Source organism: Triticum aestivum, chromosome 1B, assembly GCF_018294505.1.
Source record: "Triticum aestivum cultivar Chinese Spring chromosome 1B, IWGSC CS RefSeq v2.1, whole genome shotgun sequence".
Taxonomy (NCBI): Eukaryota; Viridiplantae; Streptophyta; class Magnoliopsida; order Poales; family Poaceae; genus Triticum; species Triticum aestivum.
This window is the reverse complement of record NC_057795.1, coordinates 118,508,707-118,518,213: the sequence shown is the minus strand read 5'-3', so window position 1 is coordinate 118,518,213 and position 9,507 is coordinate 118,508,707.

Below are 9,507 nucleotides of genomic sequence, written 5' to 3'. Positions count from 1 at the left end.
CCACACGGCTCACATCTTGGAAAGAGACAGGCCTGTTGTGGGGTAGTTTGGCAGAAGTGACCGGACTTCAAACCTGCATCAAGGACCTGATTGGCTGGAGGTTAAACTTGTCACCGTGGTCTAGGTCATGCTCTTTCGCCGGATTCTCCCGTGTCAACGACGGGCTTTCAACTTATGGGAGTTTGACCCGGCCTAGCACCAGACTCTGTCCCGGCTCTTCGACACAAAGCACGAGGACGCCTGGAAGGTGCTATTCAAGAGCTCCGAGGTCTCCCCTCCCGTCACCGAGGATTGCGGATTCTGCGCCAAGCGCCAAGCCAGCCCGGTGAGCTTAATTTTCCCATTACGGGGTACTTGTTTTTCATAGATTGACTCCATGCGGGATCTAAACTCCCTTACCTTTGACAGGACTGGCTGGAGTAGTCCGAGCGGGTTAGCTATCCGGCTCCCCTACCAGAAGGCCCAGCAGACGCCCGATTGACGGGGTTGCTGGTTCCGGCACCTCACGTGGTGTCGGAGAAGAAGGCCAAGAAGAAGTCCACGGGGACTCGAAAGAGCTCCCAGCGCCTGGTGGTGTCGGATTCATCGCCCGACAACCCCGACGCACCCTCTGCCTCTGAAGACGAGGAGGAGGAAGAACAAGAAGAAGCCTCTCCCCCTCCAACGGGGGGAGGAAAGAAAAGAAAGGCCGCCCCAACTGGGGAGGCCGGAGGGTCCAAGAAGGGGAAGACCCTTCTATTGGACTATGCCTCCGATGCCGAAGACGGCGGGGAGGAATGGCCATCCAGGGTCAAGCCCCTGGCAAAATCGTAAGTGTCCGGCTACCCAAATGACTTATGGCACTCCTCTATTATTCGATAGCTTCTGACGCCGAATTTAATTATGCAGTCCACCCAGAGCTCAGCTCGGCGATTCGTCGAGCGGCTCCTTGAATTCATCGGATGTGAATAGCGCTTCACTTTTGACGGCCTCCTCCCCACTTCCTGCGGACGATGCCGAGGTGGAGTCCCAAAAGGGACCAAACCAGGAGGAGGTGGTCCTGGAGGCGCCTCAAGGCGACCTCCCGGACTCCAGGCCCAAAGGGGGTGAAGCCCCAGAGGGATCTAAGTCCGGCCCCGGGCCGGACACTGCTCCGGAACCATCAACGGTTCCAGAGTCCGACAGGCGGCGCCTTCATAAGAAGGGCAAGCCCACGAAGCCGACGACCCCCGTCCATCCGGAGGCGCCGGACAATTTGCTGGAGGTGCTTAATGGCGCCTCCATCGACGAGGAACACCGCACTGTTATGAGTGCGGTGATTCAGAAGGTTTAGTCCGCCAAGAGCGGGCTGACAGAAGCATGTACAAGTCTGTTAACAGGCTTTGAGGTATGTGTTCAAAACACATAAAAAATGTTACCGCATAGACAGTAGCCCCTGATGCTTAGTTCGGCGTTCGGAAAGAAAAGCCGAGCTGAGGATCTAAAAAGATATACGCAGGAGTCTAATAAAAATATGTCAATATGGGAATGCAGGCTGCGCTGCTGACCTCTGCCGCACTGACTGCGGAGGTCAATGCATTGAAGGAAAGCCTAGAGCGGTCCGAGAGCGAGCTCGGCCGTGCCAAGAAGCAGCTCGAGGATAAAGAGGGTACGTAGTACCGCATGTAAATGTATATAGAAATACTTGGTTGCAAATAATGACAGGACCAACGTAAATGTTGCAGGGGCCACGGCCGAGGTAGCGACCCTGAAGCAGGCGGTCTCCAAGGCCGAAAACAGTGTGGCCCTGGAGCGCACCAAGCGAGAGAAGCAGGAGGCGCGGGTGGCAGAGGTGCGGCAAGAGCTCCAGGCTCTCGTGGAAAAACACGAGAGTTTGGAGTGTGACTCGAAGACTCGGGAGTCCGAGCTCGCCTTGGCTCTTGAGAGTGCCAAAACCGCTAAGGCCGAAGCCCAGAAGGCCCTCCAGGAGATCGAGGCGATAAAGAAGATAGCGGCGGGTAAGGCATTCTTTATGCAAAGCAAGAACATAAAAGTAAATTATCTGTTACTTACCCGAATCCGGAGCTCTCCAGGAGCGTTCACTGATCTCCCCCGTAGCGTGTCTGATGCTGCCGCGTTCTACTAAGCCGAGGAGGGGAGCTCGACGGAAAAGGTGTTCTGGTCTCAGTATGCAAAGCAGCTGGTCAAGCTCCACAAGGTGGCCGAACAGGCCATGAAGGGCCTCATAGTTCGACTATGGCCTAGGGAAGCCATGCCTGGGAGCTACTTCGGTCTGGTGCGGCGGCTGGTGGACGCTTGTCCGTGGATTGAGGTCATCAAGCGCTCCGTCTGCATTGAAGGTGCCCGTCGGGCCCTTGCCCGTGCTAAAGTGCACTGGGGCAAGCTGGACGCGGAGAAGCTTTTGACGGACGCGCCACCGCCGGGCAAGGAGTATCGCACGCCGGAGATGTATTATAAGGGCGTCCTGAAGGGTGCCCGCTGTATAGCGGATGAGTGCTCCAAAGATGTAATTTTTGAGTAGACTCGCATTTGTTATCCTGTACGCTGAAAACTTTGTTCATGTGCGTTAAGCAATGCTTGTTAATTTAAAATATTGCCTTCTGTGCGGCCGTTTATCAAATCTGAGAGATGCAAGTCGTCGGCTTCTACCCCCATGCCACGAGTGCTGGGGTGTTCGGGATAAACCTGAGCGCTCTTGTTCCCATTCTTGGGTCCATCTAGGGAGGCGCTCAGCACAACGAACCAAGCCATCAGACTTATAATGCTTTATCACTCTCACTTAGCCATAGAATTCTATAATTTAAAATTTCGGCGAAGCCCCTAGTATTTGGAAGACCGAGTTCGGGGTGCTATCCACGCCTTGGCCAGATAAATCCGGCTCCTCGCTCTAAGCGGCATAAGTCTTTAAGAACTCGAAAAACCTCGCGAACAGCGGCCGGTCTCTCGCACTATCATGACGGTCAGTTTTAGCTTTCTCTACTAAGGTGTTTGTTGGAACTTCGCCCATAGGATCGATCACATCAAATCACAGATGAACACAAGCACACACGAAAACTTGTAGCCAAGGGCTCTTGTCGTGCCCTTTGTTTCTCCTCTTTTTATTTTCTATTTTCTCGGTCTCTCTCACGGTTTTACAAACTTCACGTCTGGTGCATATATATATGCAAACCAGCACCGACCTAACACCAGCCTAGACGTACTTGCTTTTGGACTCCAAAAGCTTACACGGACACAGTCAAACAAGTCCTGACCGGACCCTCCTGATCATACTAGCCTAATTACTGCTGGACTCTGCCAAACTAACACATGATCTTGACGTACTGGACCTCACGTAAACAAACCTGCTACTTGACTGCTCAAGATTACTACTAACAATCTCTCCCTAATCTTGACACACTTTGCCTTCCGTGCTTCTCCGGTCTTGGTTTGTTGATGATTCACCCCTTGTTGACTCATCCGCTCGCACCACGACAAGTCAAATTGCCGGCTAGATTGTTGCCAACATTCTCTCCCCAATTTTGACTTGGTGATTTTACGGACCACCTCAAATATGTCCTGGACTACCCAGTCTCGCCAGTAACCTGTGGAAAACCCCACCCGGTGAACTTGACCATTCACCCTAGCGAGATACATGCCGACTCCTTGTGGATCGCACCACCCTGTGCACTACACCATGCACTCCAGCCTCATGTAGAGACATGGCCTCATTGAAGAGACTCACCTTCACTGGTTTACCGCCCCCACATAGTTGAACTTGATCCTCTCATCGAGACACATGGACGACCTTGGCAAACTTTATCTTCAACGCCTTCTCACATAGACGAGCACTTGGACATGACGACGACGACCGACTGACCAACCGACCGACCGACCAGTCGTGCTAACCCGCACAACTCCTTGACTCTAACTCCCGGATGACGATCTTGACGACTTTCCGGCACCGCACCACGGCACCACTGCTCCCATCAACGATCTTCTTCCACCGCCTTGCCGGCGACAACCCGCCGTCTCCCTCCATGTCGCTCCGTTGAACGACGATTGCATGATCCTCTCTTCGCCGCATCATCCAGCGACTTCATGGCCCGCCGCTCCTCGTTGCTGCACCAACCAGTGACCATAGCGCCCGCCCCGAGGTGCTAGCAGATCGCCACCCAGGGGCAAGCGCGGCTTCAAATCGACCTAGCTCTTATACCAATTGTTGGAACTTCGCCCACAGGATCGATCAAAGCTTGGCGTTGTCCGGACGTTTAACACCCGGATTGGAGAGTTGCCTTGAGAGGCTGCTCTGTACTTCCGCCGCCAGGGCCGCTGTGTGTTCCTCCGTTCGGAGAGAGTGTTCGGTGTTTCCATTTACCGTGATGACTCCGCGATGGCCTGGCATCTTGAGCTTGAGATATGCGTAGTGCGGTACCGCATTGAATTTTGCAAATGCGATTCGTCCGAGCAGGGCGTGATAGCCACTGCGGAATGGGATTATGTCGAAGATTAACTCCTCGCTTCGGAAATTGCCCGGGGATCCGAAGACCACTTCGAGTGTAACCGAGCCTGTACAGCTGGCTTCTACACCTGGTATGACGCCTTTAAAGGTTGTCTTTGTGGGTTTAATCCTTGAGGGATCTATACCCATTTTTCACATTGTATCCTGATAAAGCAGGTTCAGGCTGCTGCCGCCATCCATCAGGACTCTGGTGAGGTGAAATCCATCAATGATTGGGTCTAGGACCAATGCGGCGAATCCGCCGTGACGGATGCTAGTGGGGTGGTCCCTTCGATCAAAGGTGATCGGGCAGGTGGACCATGGGTTGAACTTTGGGGCGACTGGCTCCATCGCATAGACGTCCTTGAGAGCATGCTTCCGCTCCCTTTTGGGGATGTGGGTTGCGTATATCATGGTCACCGTCCGCACTTGCGGGGGGAATCCCTTCTGTCCTCTGTTGTTCGGCGACCGGGGCTCCTCCTCGTCATTGCTACGTAGCCCCTTGTCTCTGGTTTCGACACTTAACTTGCCTGCTTGCTTGAACACCCAACAATCCCTGTTGGTGTGGTTGGCTGGTTGTTTGGGGGTGCCGTGTATCTGGCACGAACGATCGAGTATCCGGTCTAAGTTGGATGGGCCCGGAGGATTTCTTTTGAACGGCTTCTTCCGCTGACCATGTTTAGAGCCTCTGAATCCGGCATTGACTGTCGTATCCTCAGTATTGTCGTCGTTAATGCGGCGCTTGTGCTTGTTGTGACGTGACCTGCCATTGTTGTCCTTGGTATCCGAATTGCTAGGGCTCTTGGTTATGTTATTGCTATGAGCTAGCCAGCTGTCTTCGCCCGCGCAGAAGCGGGTCATGAGTGTCGTGAGTGCTGCCATAGATTTTGGCTTTTCCTGTCCTAGGTGTCGGGCAAGCCATTCATCTCGGATGTTGTGCCTGAAGGCTGCAAGGGCCTCGGCATCCGGACAGTCGACTATTTGATTTTTCTTGGTTAGGAACCGTGTCCAGAATTGCCTGGCCGATTCCTCTGGCTGCTGGATTATGTGGCTTAGGTCATCGGCGTCTGGTGGCCGCACATAAGTGCCCTGGAAGTTGTCCAGGAATGCGGATTCCAGGTCCTCCCAACAACTAATTGACTCTGCTGGCAGGCTGTTAAGCCAATGTCGAGCTGGTCCTTTAAGCTTGAGCGGGAGGTATTTGATGGCGTGTAGATCATCACCACAGGCCATGTGGATATGAAGGAGATAATCCTCGATCCATACCGCGGGATCAGTTGTGCCATCGTATGATTCGATGTTTACGGGCTTAAAACCCTCGGGGATTTGATGATCCATTACTTCGTCTGTGAAGCATAGTGGGTGTGCGGCGCCCCTGTACTGGGCTATATCGCGACGCAGCTCGGATGAGCTTGGTCTGTTGTATTTGGCCTGGCCGTATTTATCATATCCGGTGTGACGGTTATCATCACATGATGTGGGGCGCCCACGCGATCCGTAGATCGATCTTGTTTGCCTTGCCTTATCCTCCAATAGGTTTCGCAGGTCTGTTGCATTTCCCCGTGCTCTGGTACTCTTAGAGCGGCGTCGGGGTGCGGCTTGGATTGAGGGCCGGGGGCCTCTCTGTCGCGGCCACGGGGTGGCCGGTCGGGCGCATCATACGTTGGTGATGTAGGTTTAGTTGCTTCCTCCTCTAGTTGGGGTAGCAGCCTGCGCTTTGGGTAACCTTTGGAGGGGCGTTCGAGTTTATACTCTTCGGCCACCAGGTTTTCAGTCCATCTGTCGACTAGCAGGTCTTGGTCAGCTCTAAGTTGCTGCTGTTTTTTCTTGAGGCTGCTTGCCGTGGCCATAAGCCTGCGTTTGAAATGCTCTTGTTCGATGGGATCCTCTGGCACGACGAATTCAACGTCGTCGTCGAGGCTTGCCTCGTCTTCGAAGGGAGGCATATAATTGTCGTCCTCGACCTCTCTGTCGGCCGCTCTCTCATGAGGGCTGGCTCCTTCGCCCTCCTGCGCTGAGTCCTGCTGGAGGGGGATGTCTTCGGCGTTGTCCGGAGTGTTGACGTCTCCGGTGCCGGATTCTCCTTTTTTCTTGCTTTGGTGGGATTTAGAGCGGCGCTGCTGACATCGGCGCTTGGGTTGCTTCTTGGAGGGGTCGTCCTCCGCTTTTTCATCGCCATCCCCTGCTTTGGGGGTGTCCACCATGTATATGTGGTATGACGAGGTGGCCTTCCAGTGCCCTATAGGTGCTGGTTCTTGGTTGTCTCCTTCATCGGCGTCCATACCGTCGATGTCTTCGGAGTCGAAGTCGAGCATGTCGGTTAGATCGTCGACAGTGGCTACAAAGTGGGCGGTGGGTGGGTCTTCAAATTTCTTTGTCGTCCGCATCCCAACCCTGCTGACCATAGTCCGGCCAGGGCTCTCCTGACAAAGAGAGAGACTTTAGGGAGTTCAGGATATCGCCAAAGGGCGAGTGTTGAAAGACGTTCGCGGCGGTGAACTCCATGATCGGAGCCCAATCGGGTTCGATCGGAAGGGGTGCGGAAGATTCGGAGTCCGGAACGGAGTCCGGCACCTTGGAGTCACGGGCCTTGCAAAGGACTAGGCTGGTATTCGGCTCTATCGCCGTAGAGATTGCGGCTCCTGGGGCGGCGTCCAACCGTCCGTCCCTGGTCAGCGCAGTCGGCTCCGAGCTAATGGTCGGAGCGGACACCTGAGCGACACTCTGGGCGCTGTCCGGCGGCAGAGCTAGATCATGCCCATCGAGACAGTGCGGCACGCTCGGCCGTGGCTCGAATCCATCAAAGATCAAGTCCCCGCGGATGTCGGCCGTGTAGTTTAAGCTTCCAAACCTGACCTGATGGCCAGGGGCGTAGCTTTCGATCTGCTCCAGATGGCCAAGCGAGTTGGCCCGCAGTGCGAAGCCGCCGAATACGAAGATCTGTCCGGGAGAAAAGTATCACCCTGGACCGCGTCGTGGTTGATGATCGAAGAAGCCATCAGGCCTAAAGGCGATGACACAGAGGAACTCTCAATGAAAGCACCAATGTCGGTGTCAAAACCGGCGGATCTCGGGTAGGGGGTCCCGAACTGTGCGTCTAGGAGGATGGTAATAGGAGACAAGGGACATGATGTTTTTACCCAGGTTCGGGCCCTCTCGGTGGAGGTAAAACCCTACTCCTGCTTGATTAATATTGATGGTATGGGTATTACAAGAGTTGATCTACCACGAGATCAGAGAGGCTAAACCCTAGAAGCTAGCCTATGGTATGATTGTTGTTCGTCCTACGGACTAAAACTCTCCGGTTTATATAGACACCGGGGAGGGCTAGGGTTACACAGAGTCAGTTACAATGGGAGGAGATCTACATATCGTATCGCCAAGCTTGCCTTCCACGCCAAGGAAAGTCCCATTCGGACACGGGACGAGGTCTTCAATCTTGTATCTTCATAGTCCGGGAGTCCGGCCAAAGGTCATTGAGGGAGTCCCGGACTAGGGGGTGTCCGGATAGCCGAACTACCATTATCAGCCGGACTCCAAGACTATGAAGATACAAGATTGAAGACTTCGTCCCGTGTCTGGATGGGACTTTCCTTGGCGTGGAAGGCAAGCTTGGCGATACGGATATGTAGATCTCCTACCATTGTAACCGACTCTGTGTAACCCTAGCCCTCTCCGGTGTCTATATAAACCGGATGGCTTTAGTCCGTAGGACGAACAACAATCATACCATAGGCTAGCTTTTAGGGTTTATCCTCCTTGATCTCGTGGTAGATCAACTCTTGTAATACCCATACCATCAATATTAATCAAGCAGGAGTAGGGTTTTACCTCCATCAAGAGGGCCCGGACCTGGGTAAAAACATCGTGTCCCTCGTCTCCTATTACCATCCGCCTAGACGCACAGTTCGGGACCCCCTACCCGAGATCCGCCGGTTTTGACACCGACATTGGTGCTTTCATTGAGAGTTCCTCTGTGCCGTCACCCATAGGCTCGATGGCTTCTTCGATCATCAATGATGATGCAGTCCAGGGTGAGACTTTCCCCCCGGGACAGATCTTCGTATTCGGCGGCTTCGCACTGCGGGCCAATTCGGTTGGCCATCTGGAGCAGATCGAAGGCTACGCCCCTGGCCGTCAGGTCAGATTTGGAAGTTTGAACTTCATGGCTGACATCCGCGGGGACTTGATCCTCGGTGGATTCGAGCCACAGCCAAGCGTGCCGTACTGTCACGATGGACATGATTTAGCTCTGCAGCCGGACAGTACCCTTAGAAATCAAGCAGGGGCGTTCACTATTATAAAATTCCCTTTTTTACTTACGGCTCGCTAGAGGGCTGATTCCTATGAGGAGACAGTACGGTCGGGGTTCTTCCCGGCACCGGGCCTTCCGGAACAGATTTCTTTCCCCGCTTTCAGGCCTTGGCCTCCGGGTCTTCGGAAGCGGTCCTCTTCTCCCCCTGGAAGGAGGAACTCCTGATTCCTCCCTTACTAAAAGCCTCCTTGGCAGAAGTGGTAGTTTTCCTGTGCCCCCCTTCGCCCTCCTATGGGGGCGTAACTTCCAAGATTTTGATTAACACGAGATCTTTCATGGTCTCAGGGAGGGGGGCCGGACACCGTATCAGTTTCGCTACCGCTATCCACTCCTATTCAAAGGATAGCTGGTTAAAAGGCGAACCCACAATAAATAAGTGGATAGTGTGTCCGGACACAGGGCTACTTACTTGAGTATCCGGGCGATTGCAGCTTAGGCCAGCGTCCTCGGACAAGTCCAGACGCATCTCTTGCGATCCGAAGAACAGTTTGTACATCTCCATGGGTGTCAAACCCATAAAGTGTTGGAGAGTTTGTGGCCCCTCCGGATTGTACTCCCACAGGCGGAGGGGGCGACGTTGGCAGGGCAGTAGGCACCGGATCAGCATAACCTGTGCCACTGCGACTAGATTGATCCCCCTTTCTTGGAGGCCTCGAATCCGGTCCTGCAAAAGGGGTACGTCTTTGGGCGGCCCCCAGTCACGCCCCCTGTCGATCCATGACGCCAACTGTTGTGG